At 34.9% G+C, this 11468-nt stretch overlaps 1 pseudogene; it reads right to left on the bottom strand.

Annotated features, from left to right (window-relative positions):
• Nucleotides 1-1183: 1183 nt before the first annotated feature.
• LOC140975851 (uncharacterized) overlaps nt 1184-11468 on the bottom strand; it is a 69255-nt pseudogene continuing 58970 nt past the window's right edge.

The raw sequence follows: 11468 nt of genomic DNA, 5'->3' as shown, positions 1-11468 counted from the left end.
CTAAGTTGATTGAAAAAATAATGCTTTCTCTCCAGATCCTGAACAATTGTAGAAGCCTTGACTACCCTCAAAACAACAGTCTCCAGATCAATAAATTTATTCAGTTTAGACTTCTTCTGAAGTTGTTTGGCAAAGACTTCATTTCTGAACTTCACCCATTCATTGTAGGCTTTGAGCTTGTCCTCTGCAAATTCTTTGATCTCTTGCCAAATAAGATCAATGTGAGTTTGGATGGCATTGGTTGGCCCGGGTTTTTCGTGCAATTTGCCCTTGCCCTTTGATTCAGTCAGGGCATGAGGAATACTCAACTCTGAAGAAGTTGCATCAATCTTTTCTCTGATCACTATTCCCTTAGGTCTGGCTGTAGGTAGGGAAGAGTAGCCTGTAATAGTGATCAATGGAGCTTCACTTCCATCAAGCTTCTTCTTGTCACCAGATTCAGTGACTTTCTTATTCGGTAGAATGGTAGATAGAGGCAATTGATCCTCAGTTGAGGGTTCAGTTGGAACTGCTTTCAAAGGAACAGCCTTGAGAGGCTGTTGAGCTCCTGATTGCATAAGTCTTTCAGTTGGGATGGTCCCAGCTGAAGCAAATGACTTTGTTTTCCAGGTTCGTGGCTTCTTGACGACCTTGGGCGATGGAGTCTTTTCTGAGTCAGTTTCACTGACAATCAGTTTACGTTTAAGCAGCTTTTTCTGAGTCTCCTTCCGAGCTTTCTTAACTGATTTGGGAACTCCTTCCATCCCAATCTCCTTCTTTACTTGAATAAACTTCTCAAGAATCATGTCCAATTTCTGCTTTGGGGGCTGGACATTTTTGGCATTGAAGATTTTCATTTTTGATGACTTTTCAGTATCATCAGTCACCATCTTTTTTACTTTCAGCAAATAGTTGTGCTGCACCGCAAAGCCTTTTGACTGCTTGGCCGATTGAAACATGTTCCTCAATATATTGAAGATTATGTTCCTCCAGTTCACCTTCTGGCCAGCCATGATAGCAGTCATGGCTTGAAATTTTTCCAAAGTCAGTGCAGCGAAGGATCCATCCTTTGCCAAAAGCCTCTTTGCTACTATATCTGCCATCAGTTGTACTTCTGGCTTCAGTTCCTTCTTGGGATAGGAAACTTTGATTTTCCGACCATCAACAGAGAGTAGGGTTTGCATCTCCTCAATATCATATGGTTTCACTTCCAAAGGTTAACTAATCCATCAGCAGGCAGTTGGAAAAGGTTGCAGAAGAACAGCTCCTCAATGATCAGCAACTGACCATTTACTGTAGATGCTATGTTTCCGTCTTGTGTAACATAGCCGCTAGTGTAGATATCTTGAATCTCTTTGGCGTAAATTTCTTGAGAATAAAATCCCAAGAATGGTTTCAATCCAGCTGCTTCTAGTTTCAGAAAAACATTCTTGACTCCTTCGTCCTTTACAGTCAGGAATGAATCAAAGTCAATCGCCATAGCGTTCATAATGTGAGCAGGAATTTGGTTGGCCATTTGAGTTGCTTGAAATCTGCAAAAGAGAGTATGCTTGAGTAGAAATTTGCTCTGAGTGTTGAATGTGTGTGTAAAGGAAAAACTGAAATGAAGCGGGGTTAAGTACATATGTATGTGACTGTTCAAATTTTTAGACACGTGTCAGTCCAGGAAAATTTGAATTAAAAACGTGTGTACGTGTGACAAAAACGTGTATTGAATAAGAATGGATCACAAGGGTCCACGTTCAAAATACTGTACTTTGAAAGACAACAATTAAATGCGTAAATAACAGTCACATCATTTAATATGGAATATTTATCGATTTATTAGTTAACATATTTGAGAAGATCAGTTAGATCAGCAACTGAATGACCAGTTGAAAACTTAGTCAGTTCAGTTGTAGGCCAACTGACTATTGTTCTTCTCAACTAACTTATCTTTTCGATATTCCCCCTCAATAAATGTAAATAAATAAGGGTTAGAAAGACTTAGTCTGAATCAGTTAAGGTCGATGACTTTGTCTTTCTTCTGTCTATAAATTAAGATCTTTGAAATTGAGAATGATATTTGAACTCCGATGGCAATGGATTGTGAGAGCAGCACTCATGTCCCTCATCCTTCATGCACACCTCAACGTATTCAGGAATTTAAACGAGATGCAGAAGACTACATCTTTTCGAAGGTTATGTCCATTTGGACTACTGCTCATGACCTTCAAGTAATCAACACCAGTGAATTCCCTGCTTCTGCTCTGTAAAGATCACTACCCAGGAAGCTTAAGAGGCTTGCTCGAGTTGATCATATATCTGAGCTTGTCAAGGATGATGTGTTGTTCCACATGATGGTGTCGAGAGAGTGGGAGTTTCTTGACAGAGTAGCTAATTCCGAAGTCTTTCGGAATATTAGGAGTCATGATTTGAATAACTAGTTGATGTTATGGCAAGATACCGTAGAAAGAGAAGTAAATGGGGTTGTATGGTATCGATTCCATTCGTAATGAAATTTCGATTTGTATCATTTCTGTTGCCTCTTCATTTTTCTGCAAACTTAACTGTTGATAAAAAGTTAATGAACTGAATATAATAACTAATAAATGAGTAACTAACATCAGTAAAAACTCAGTCAACGAACTGAATGCAATAACTGATGTATGACTAACTGACATCAGTTAAAACGCAGTTAACAAATTGAATGCAATAACTGAAAAGTGATTAACTGACATCAGTTGACAAGCAGTTAACTAACTGAATGTAATAACTGATAAGTGACTAACTGACATCAGTTGATAGGCATTTAAATATTAAATGACAAACTGAATCAATAGCAATTGACAAAGCAACAATTAAGACAAATCAATTAAACCAAGCATATTGCGAAAGTGAGAAAACTTAGTCTCTGACAATGGTTTGGTGAAGATTGTAGCTTGTTGTTCAGTTGGAACATACTCCAGTCTGATAGCTTTCTTCAGAGTATGATCTCTGATGAAGTGATGCCTGACATCGATATGCTTGGTCCTTGAATGAAGAACTGGATTGTATGTAATCGCAATTGTACTTGTGTTGTCACAAAATATAGGAGATTCTTTAGCATCAACTCCATAATCTTTCAGTTGTTGCTGAATCCAGAGCAGTTGGGCACAGCAGCGTCCAGCAGCAAGATATTCTGCTTCAGTTGTAGAAGTAGCTATGGATGTTTGCTTCTTGCTGAACCAAGAGATCAGTCTGTCTCCAAGAAACTGACATGATCTACTGGTGCTTTTACGATCTAGCTTACATCCTGCATAATCTGCATCTGAATATCCAACTAAATTGAAAGAAGAGTCTTTAGCATACCATAATCCCACATTTTATGTGCCCTTATGATATTTTAAAATTCTTTTGGCAGCTGAAAAATGCGATTGTTTAGGATTTGCCTGAAATCTAGCACACATGCCAACAGCAAATACAATATCAGGACGACTAGTAGTTAGGTATAACAAAGAACCTATTAAACCTCTGTAGAGTGTCGTCTCAACTGATATTCCCCCTTGATCATTGTCGAGTTTAACTGATGAACTCATGGGAGTGCTTGAAGCTGAGCATGTTTCCATGCCAAATTTCTTGAGTAATTCCTTCGTGTATTTGATCTGACTGATAAAAATACCAGTTTCCAGTTGCTTTACTTGCAGTCTGCAGACCGAGAAAGAATGTCAATTCACCCATCACGCTCATCTCAAATTTGTCCTGCATCAGCTTGGCAAACTTCTTGCATAATTTGGGGTTAGTTGACTCAAAAATAATATCATCAACATAAATTTGCACAAGTAAAATATGATAATCTTTAGAGAATTTGAACAAAGTCTTGTCAATTGATCCTACAATAAAATCGTGATCAGTTAAGAATTTTGAAAGTGTCTCATACTAAGCTCTTGGAGCTTGTTTAAGACCATATAAGCTTTGTTCAAATGATATACATGATCAGGAAAAGAATGATTGATAAAACCTGGCGGTTGTTCAACATAGACCTCTTCCTGCAACTGTTCATTTAGAAATACACTCTTTACATCCATTTGGTGGACTTTAAATTTCTTGAATGATGCATAGGCAAGGAACATCCTGATTGCTTCCAGTCTTGCAACTGGTGCATATGACTCATCATAATCAATTCCTTCTTCTTGCATGTATCCCTGTGCCATGAGTCTTGCTTTGTTGCGGGCAACTGAACCATCTTCATTCAGTTTATTTCTGAATACCCATTTTGTACTTATAATGGTTTTACAAACTGATCTTGGAACTAAGTTCCTACATTGTTATGGGTAACTGATTTAGCTCCTCTTGCATTGCATTTATGCAGTTAGTATTAGCAAGAGCTTCATCAGTTTTCTTAGGTTCCAGTTGTGAAACAAAAGCAGAATGAATAAACAAATTAAGCATTTGATTTCTAGTTCTTATCAGATCAGATGGATTACCAATCACCAGTTCTGGTAGATGTGATTTCTTCCATCTGAGTTCAGCATTTGTTGTCTCCATATCAGCAACTGCTTCTGTTGGTAACTGAATGTTTTCAGTTTCAGTTGGAGCTGTATCAGTTGGTAACTGAATATCATTTGTTTGCTCCACCAACTGATTATCAGGAACAACTTTCTGTTCAACTGATTGATCCAAAATTTCTAGTTCTGGTATTTGAAGGATGTTTCGATTGATATGATTATCCTCTTCATTATCATCCTCCAAACTGATATCTGTAAATCGTTCAACTAGCTCAACTGGATCAGTTGGCTTATCTGTTAGTACAGTTTCATAAAAAACAACATGAATAGATTCTTTAATATTTGAAGAACTTTTATTAAAAACTCTATAAGCTTTGCTGACTGATGAATATCCAAGAAATATTCCCTCTGCAGATTTAGCATCAAAGGCTTTTAAATTATTTTTACCATTGTCAAGAATAAAACATCTGCAACCGAATATCTTGAAATAAGAAATCACACTTTTTCTTCCATGTCAGATCTCATACGGTGTTTTCAAATGATTTTTATTAATCATTGATCTGTTCTGAGTGTAACATGCAGTGTTTAATGCTTCTGCCCAAAACCTTTGAGAAATACCAGAATCAGCAAGCATTGTTCTAGCAGCTTCTTTTAGGGTCCGATTTCTTCTCTCAGCCACACCATTTTGCTGAGGAGTTCTTGCTGCTGAGAGCTCATGTTTGATTCCAGCATTTTCTAAAAATTTAACATGAAGATTCTATAACAAAGAGTGATGTTGAGACCTTGACACTATATGATCTTGAGATTTTTGAGTTCTTTCTTGGAATGATAATCTGGTATAACTTGTTACATGCAATAAATGTTGTGAGTAAGTTTATTCAATCTGAAAAATGGATATTGATATTGCGATCGATCTTTTACAAGGACTTGTTCAATTTCTTGACGAGTTTAGAGAACATAGGTTTGCTAGTGCCATGGATAAAGCTACACAAATGGCAAGTAAAATGGGGATCAAACCTAAATTTTGAGAAAAATGCATCATTCAAAGAAAAACAATTTGATGAAAGTGACAGTGATAATGTGACTCAATCAGGTGAAGAGGCTTTCAAAGTTGAATATTTTATGTTTATAATTGATCAACCTCGATCTTTTCTTAAAGTTCGGTTTGAAGAATTTAAAAAATGTCAAAAGTTTTTTGGGTTTTTCTTGAATTTGAACAAGTTATAGATTGAGCCTTTAAATAGCTTGATGAAGTCTTGTATGTAGCTTCAACAATTTTTGAGTCACAATGAACATTCAGACATTAATGGTGATGAGTTGTGTTCGGAGGTGATGATCATGAGATGTTATATAACAAATGAAAAAAGAGCCATTGATATGATGCAATGTTTGACGAAACGACATGGTTTATTTTCAAATACTTATATTGCTTATAAGATTTTGTTAACCATACCGGTTATAGTTGTATCATTAGAAAGAAGTTTCTTGAAATTGAAGTTAATCAAGAATTATCTTCAATCAACAATGTCGCAAGATAGACTAAATGAGCTAGCTATGTTGTCGATTGAGAAAGAAATAGTCTGACAATTGGATTACACATATTTGATAAATATTTCGTCTCTAAAACAGCTAGACGAGTAATATTTATGCAGTTATTTCAAATATTTGTTGAGTTGTTATTGATGTAATATATTGATTTTGGTATATTTATGTATTTATTAATATATTTTTTATTTGCTAATTGAATTTTATATTTATTACTGCAACAAGAGGATCCGTTTTTCAATTTTCGTTTCAGGCCCCATTTAACACAGGTACGGCTCTGCATATTAGTCATGTCAAATAATTACAGATTTTATATTGAATTTAACATTAGATTATACAAATAAAAAATAATTGATCAGTCTAGCAATTGCATGATAAACCTCAAATCATGAAAAGATCTAAAAACAAATGATACTCAAATACAAATCAACCAAACTCGAGTGAAACCTCAAATCTTGCTAATTAATAACATTTCATAGTTTTTTCTTCTCAATGAAGAAAACTAAATTAGCCATCGCAAGATCCTAAAATCCAATCTAACAAAAGAAATATGTAATTGGATATGAAAAAAAAACTAAAAGAAAATTGAAATAAGTACATCGATATTAAGTATGTAATCATAAGAGAATGTTTTAAAAATATATAAGACAATGATTCTTGAACAAATTAGCAATGAATTGGTTATTACGAGTAATTTAACTAAAGGCGTGCCACCATTTAAATCCAAGGATCATGAAGAAAGGATGCGAGTTGGTTCCTATGATGTAGTTATGTCGTATTAACAATCTTATAAACTTTAACGAGACATTTCTCATATATGATTTTCATTGTGTACACATTTATTTATTGAGAAATATCATTAATATTTGGACCTAGAATAACCATGATAAGGTTTGATCACTAATTAGTTATATGGGTTTGAGATATATAACACAATATAATACATGAAAGATAATATTCGCTTTTAACGACATATCAACATAATTAATGCATGATTCGATTTCTTTTTTATTCTGCATAGATATAGGATTGGGTATAATCGTTGAGCTAAAATAGCTTGGTTCTTGAAATATTGAACACCGATAAATTAAATCGAGTTTGATTTTCAAATCAAGTGGAAGATACTTAAAATAATCTTTCATAGAAACTGATTAAACATTTTGTAAAGCATTTAAAAAATATACAAGTTAAATGGGTAAAAAAATATTTTGGTTGAAGCAGTTTATCAAACATTTGATATGCAATATTTTGGTATTTGAAATACACAAAAAATGCTTCAACAAATGCATCTTAAAAATAGTAGACATAATAAGTAAATGCAATAAATAAATAGAGACGAGTTTTTTTATGGATGTTTGGAGATTAACAACTCATACATCACTCACTCCTTCCCATTAGGAAGAATCCACTACAATACTTTGATTTATGCAATTCATTGTACAAATTCATTTCAACTTAGGACTTATCTCTTGCCTAACTGAAACTTCTAGCACCTATTGATTTTAGGCTGCAACCTCACAATCCACATAATATTTAACGTCACTTATGCCAAGACAACATACACAATTTTTAATGTCTTTGTGTGAAAACTCACTAAACCAAACCTTGAAGCTCAACTCTCATGTATATGTGCGATTGATTGTGTGTGATGATTTAATCCATTACAATGTGTGTATTTCAAAAATGTATCCTCACACTTGAGCTTGCTCTTATTCTAGCTCATTTCTTCATTTAGGTTGCACATGTTTTGAATCTCTTTCAAAAGCTTGTATCTGATCTTCCAGATGTTGTGTTTATATGATTCAATAATTATATATACGTTAGATACAAGAATATGAATGTTTGAAATTTTTTTGTATTGTTTCTGATATTGAAACGATCAATTTTGTCTTGTTGGACATTTTTCCCGAGCCTAACTGATTTTGACGTTTGTGTTCAGTTTTGCTCATATGCTCAACTAAACCTGCTCAACTAGTTACTCAGTTTTGCTCAATTGAACCTGCTCAATTGAGCATTCATTTTTGCTCAACTAAACCAAACTGATGAGGTATACAGTATGTGCAGAACTCTTATCTTCATTATCATTTGTCAGAATATTACTCTGATTCAGACTTTGACCCGTAAATATGATTTGTATATCATCTTTTTATCTTTGTAACACATAGTGAATCGTTTCATTTGGATAATCGAGCTAATCAGGCTGACCAAAATGCCACAACTGCTAATGCTCAACTAATTGTTGTTTTCGTGTAATCAGTTTGGTATTTCAACAATCAGTTTACCTCGATAAAATCTGATTTAGCCTAATTGGCATGAAATACGACTTGTCCCAAATTGAGTTTTCTGTTCAATCGTCTTGATGTCTAGTCATTTGCATCAATGAGCTTGGAGATAACATCAAAATCAAGATTTCTTGTGTTTCTCGACCTAACAAAAGATGTAATTGCTCTTGCGTCATATTGACAAGCTTAAATCGTTCAATCATTCTTGCTTTTCTGTAGGGGATCTTCATGGTGTCAGTCATAGTCCTACGAACAGCGTCGGAGTCAAGAAAATTGGGTCACCTTAGCTAGGATTTTAAACTCTGGAATTCTTTAATGTTTTAAATTGAGCTATACGGACTAATATCTAATTAATATATAATTTTCTAAAATTAATGTATAATTTTTTTAAAAAAATTTGGGTCACCCGAGCCCAGGTGTCATTAATGTGGCTCTACCACTGTTACGGAGCATCTCTCTGTATCTTCAAAATCTCAAATAAATTGTTTTAATTTTTTTGACAACATAAATAACAAAAATTAAGCGAACAAAAATATCATCTAACAAAGACGTTGGTTGCACTTCTCGCTTTTTATCATTTTAGTCATTAGGTATCATATAATATTAACCAAAATATTTTACAATGAATTTGACTTTAATAACTTCCTAAAATTAGATTAATACTCCTAGTTTTCACTTTATCACGGTATAAAAGGGAAAAGAAAATATTTTTCTTCAAATATCAGTCACGTACTCTGTTAGGTGGATGACATGGTTGGCGAAGAAAATTTCAAACAAAACATGCAGCAAATCATTTTTGACTAAGCGGCTGTATTTGGTGGAAAATCTTGTATGGGTTCACACCATGGTTTGTATCTATAAATATGTAGCATACCACTTCATTTAGAGCATCCCAAAATCAAGAGCTTTCAAAGCTTAGTATAATAGAGAGAGCATTTGAGTGTTGAGTGTTCTCTTGTATGAGTTGGAGAAATTATTTTTCTCGGTTATACTCGGGTTGGGAGTGTGAGATATTTAATGTATTGTTGTATACACTTGTTGTAAAATCAGCAGCAGCTCCGTCTACGTAACCTTTATTGGGTGAACCACGTAAATCTTTGTGTTCTTGTTGATTATTTTATTTCGCAATTTTCAGTACTATATTATCATCATGTTCACCATCGTTTCTTTGTAATTACCCAACATTACTCATCTACCATTTAGCAAATCATACAACAAAATGCGCTTTCCGAATCTTTTGTAATTCGCTAACAACATCGCTCCTCGTTAATCGATATTTGGGAAACTCCATTGAACATGTTATTCCAATTTCAAGAAAACAAGTCACACAATTCTTGATTTTAAGTTGCGTGTTGTGATCCGTGTGCTCATTCAGAATGAATAGTACACAATTTACATCTATTGGTTCTGCAAAGCATGGCTAACTATATGGTGTAGGCTGGACTGGCCATTAAGTGCTGCTTCGTCTGTTGGTCTTAAGTTTGTGAACATGTCATCCCTTACTCTGCAAATATAATAGAGAAGATTTCAAGATAACATATGTGTTTACTACACCATAAAGAAAACTGCATTTCCCCAATGCAAAATGTGAAAAAATGGAAAATTTCATACCAGGGGGAATATAGCCAAGGTTCCCTTGATTTCCATTGAGCTGCTGCTTCCATCATGTGGTGAGAATATTTTTTAGACCACTTTTGTCAATTCAAAGTCCTCGACATGGGCAGTCATGTTTTCGTCCAGAAGAATGTTATTGGGCTTCAAATCACCATTAATGATGATGTAATCCATTCCATGATGTAAGTACTCAACCGCGGATGCAACATCAATCACAATATTCAATCTCTGAGCAATTCTTAGATTTCTATTGTTGTGGCTCTGTAGTTCACTCCATTTCGTTTGTAGCCGTTATGCAGATATTTATCCGGGCTCCCATTAGCCAGAAGTTCATAAATCAATGCTATGAACCTAAATCCTTGAAAGTTTGTGCTTTCACATACACTCAATATTTTCAAAAGGTTTCTATGCCTTATTTCTTTTATTGCATTGCATTCTGAGATGAAGCTTTTGCCAGCTCCTTTGACTTTAAGATCGAGAACCTTCACTTCCACCGCCATTTGTTTTTCATCAAGAATTTATCTTTAAACAGATCCAAATCTTCTAGACCAAAGTAAGTTAGTTTCGGAGAATCCATATGTAGCTTTTACAAGATCTGCATAAGATACCCTTAAAAAATGAGTCTGGAAATGATGGCACCGAAGATTGAGGCTCTTGTAAGGATCGTCTTTTATAAACTAATTTGTAGATGCATGTCGAGAGCATAAGGCATATGGCTCCTGCAATCAACACAGAGATCAATATTTTCCAGAGATTTGAGAAGTGTTTCTTCTTGAAATCTGTAGATGGACAAGAAGGAAGCTTTAACAATACAATGCCTGCATATAGATTGGCATTCCCTTTGAGAGAAATCGCACTTCCATTCTTAAACACTCCTTTTGTTGGCACTTCTCTTTGCAGCCTATTGAAGGACATATTCAAACTTAACAGGTTCTGATCAACTAGAGAACTTGGGATGGAACCTGACAAGTTATTCACTGAAAGATCCAATTCTAGCATCATCTCAAAGCAATAAGCACACCAGGTATCTCTCCTTCAAGAGAATTGCTTTCCAGGTGAAGGTGTTCTAGCACAATGCAGCTATCAAAGTTTTTGGTATATGTCCTGATAATCTTTTGTTAGACGAGTTCAAGTCCTTGAGATTGACGAGAGCACCAATTTCCATGGGAATAGAACCCGTAAAAGATTTGTGTGACAAGTTAAAGGAAATCGAAATGACTTACTTAGTTTCACAATGACCACATGGATAGAACCTTTGTGAAGACCGTGAAATAAGGAAGTGCACCAATCTTTGAGGAGATTCATGCAGCCCAAAATACTCTCCATTTGCACTTAAGGAAGCCAAAATCACTCACCATTACAACATGAATCTCAGAGGTATATCTCGAATCAAGAAGAGGCCACGTTCATTTGGGAGAGAAGAGCGTAATCATCCCTTTGACTAAGCAATTAGCAACATTGAGGGAGTGATAAAAGCTTACCTTGTAGCTGACTATCCAAGCCTATATAAGAAGAACCTAGGTGGTAGTAATCCCACCTCACATACTGCAAAATCCCTCCCCGTAACTACAGAAATTCGAAA

This window comes from Primulina huaijiensis, chromosome 4, assembly GCF_012295235.1.
Source record: "Primulina huaijiensis isolate GDHJ02 chromosome 4, ASM1229523v2, whole genome shotgun sequence".
NCBI classification, from domain to species: Eukaryota; Viridiplantae; Streptophyta; class Magnoliopsida; order Lamiales; family Gesneriaceae; genus Primulina; species Primulina huaijiensis.
This window is presented reverse-complemented; position numbering and strand designations above follow the sequence as displayed.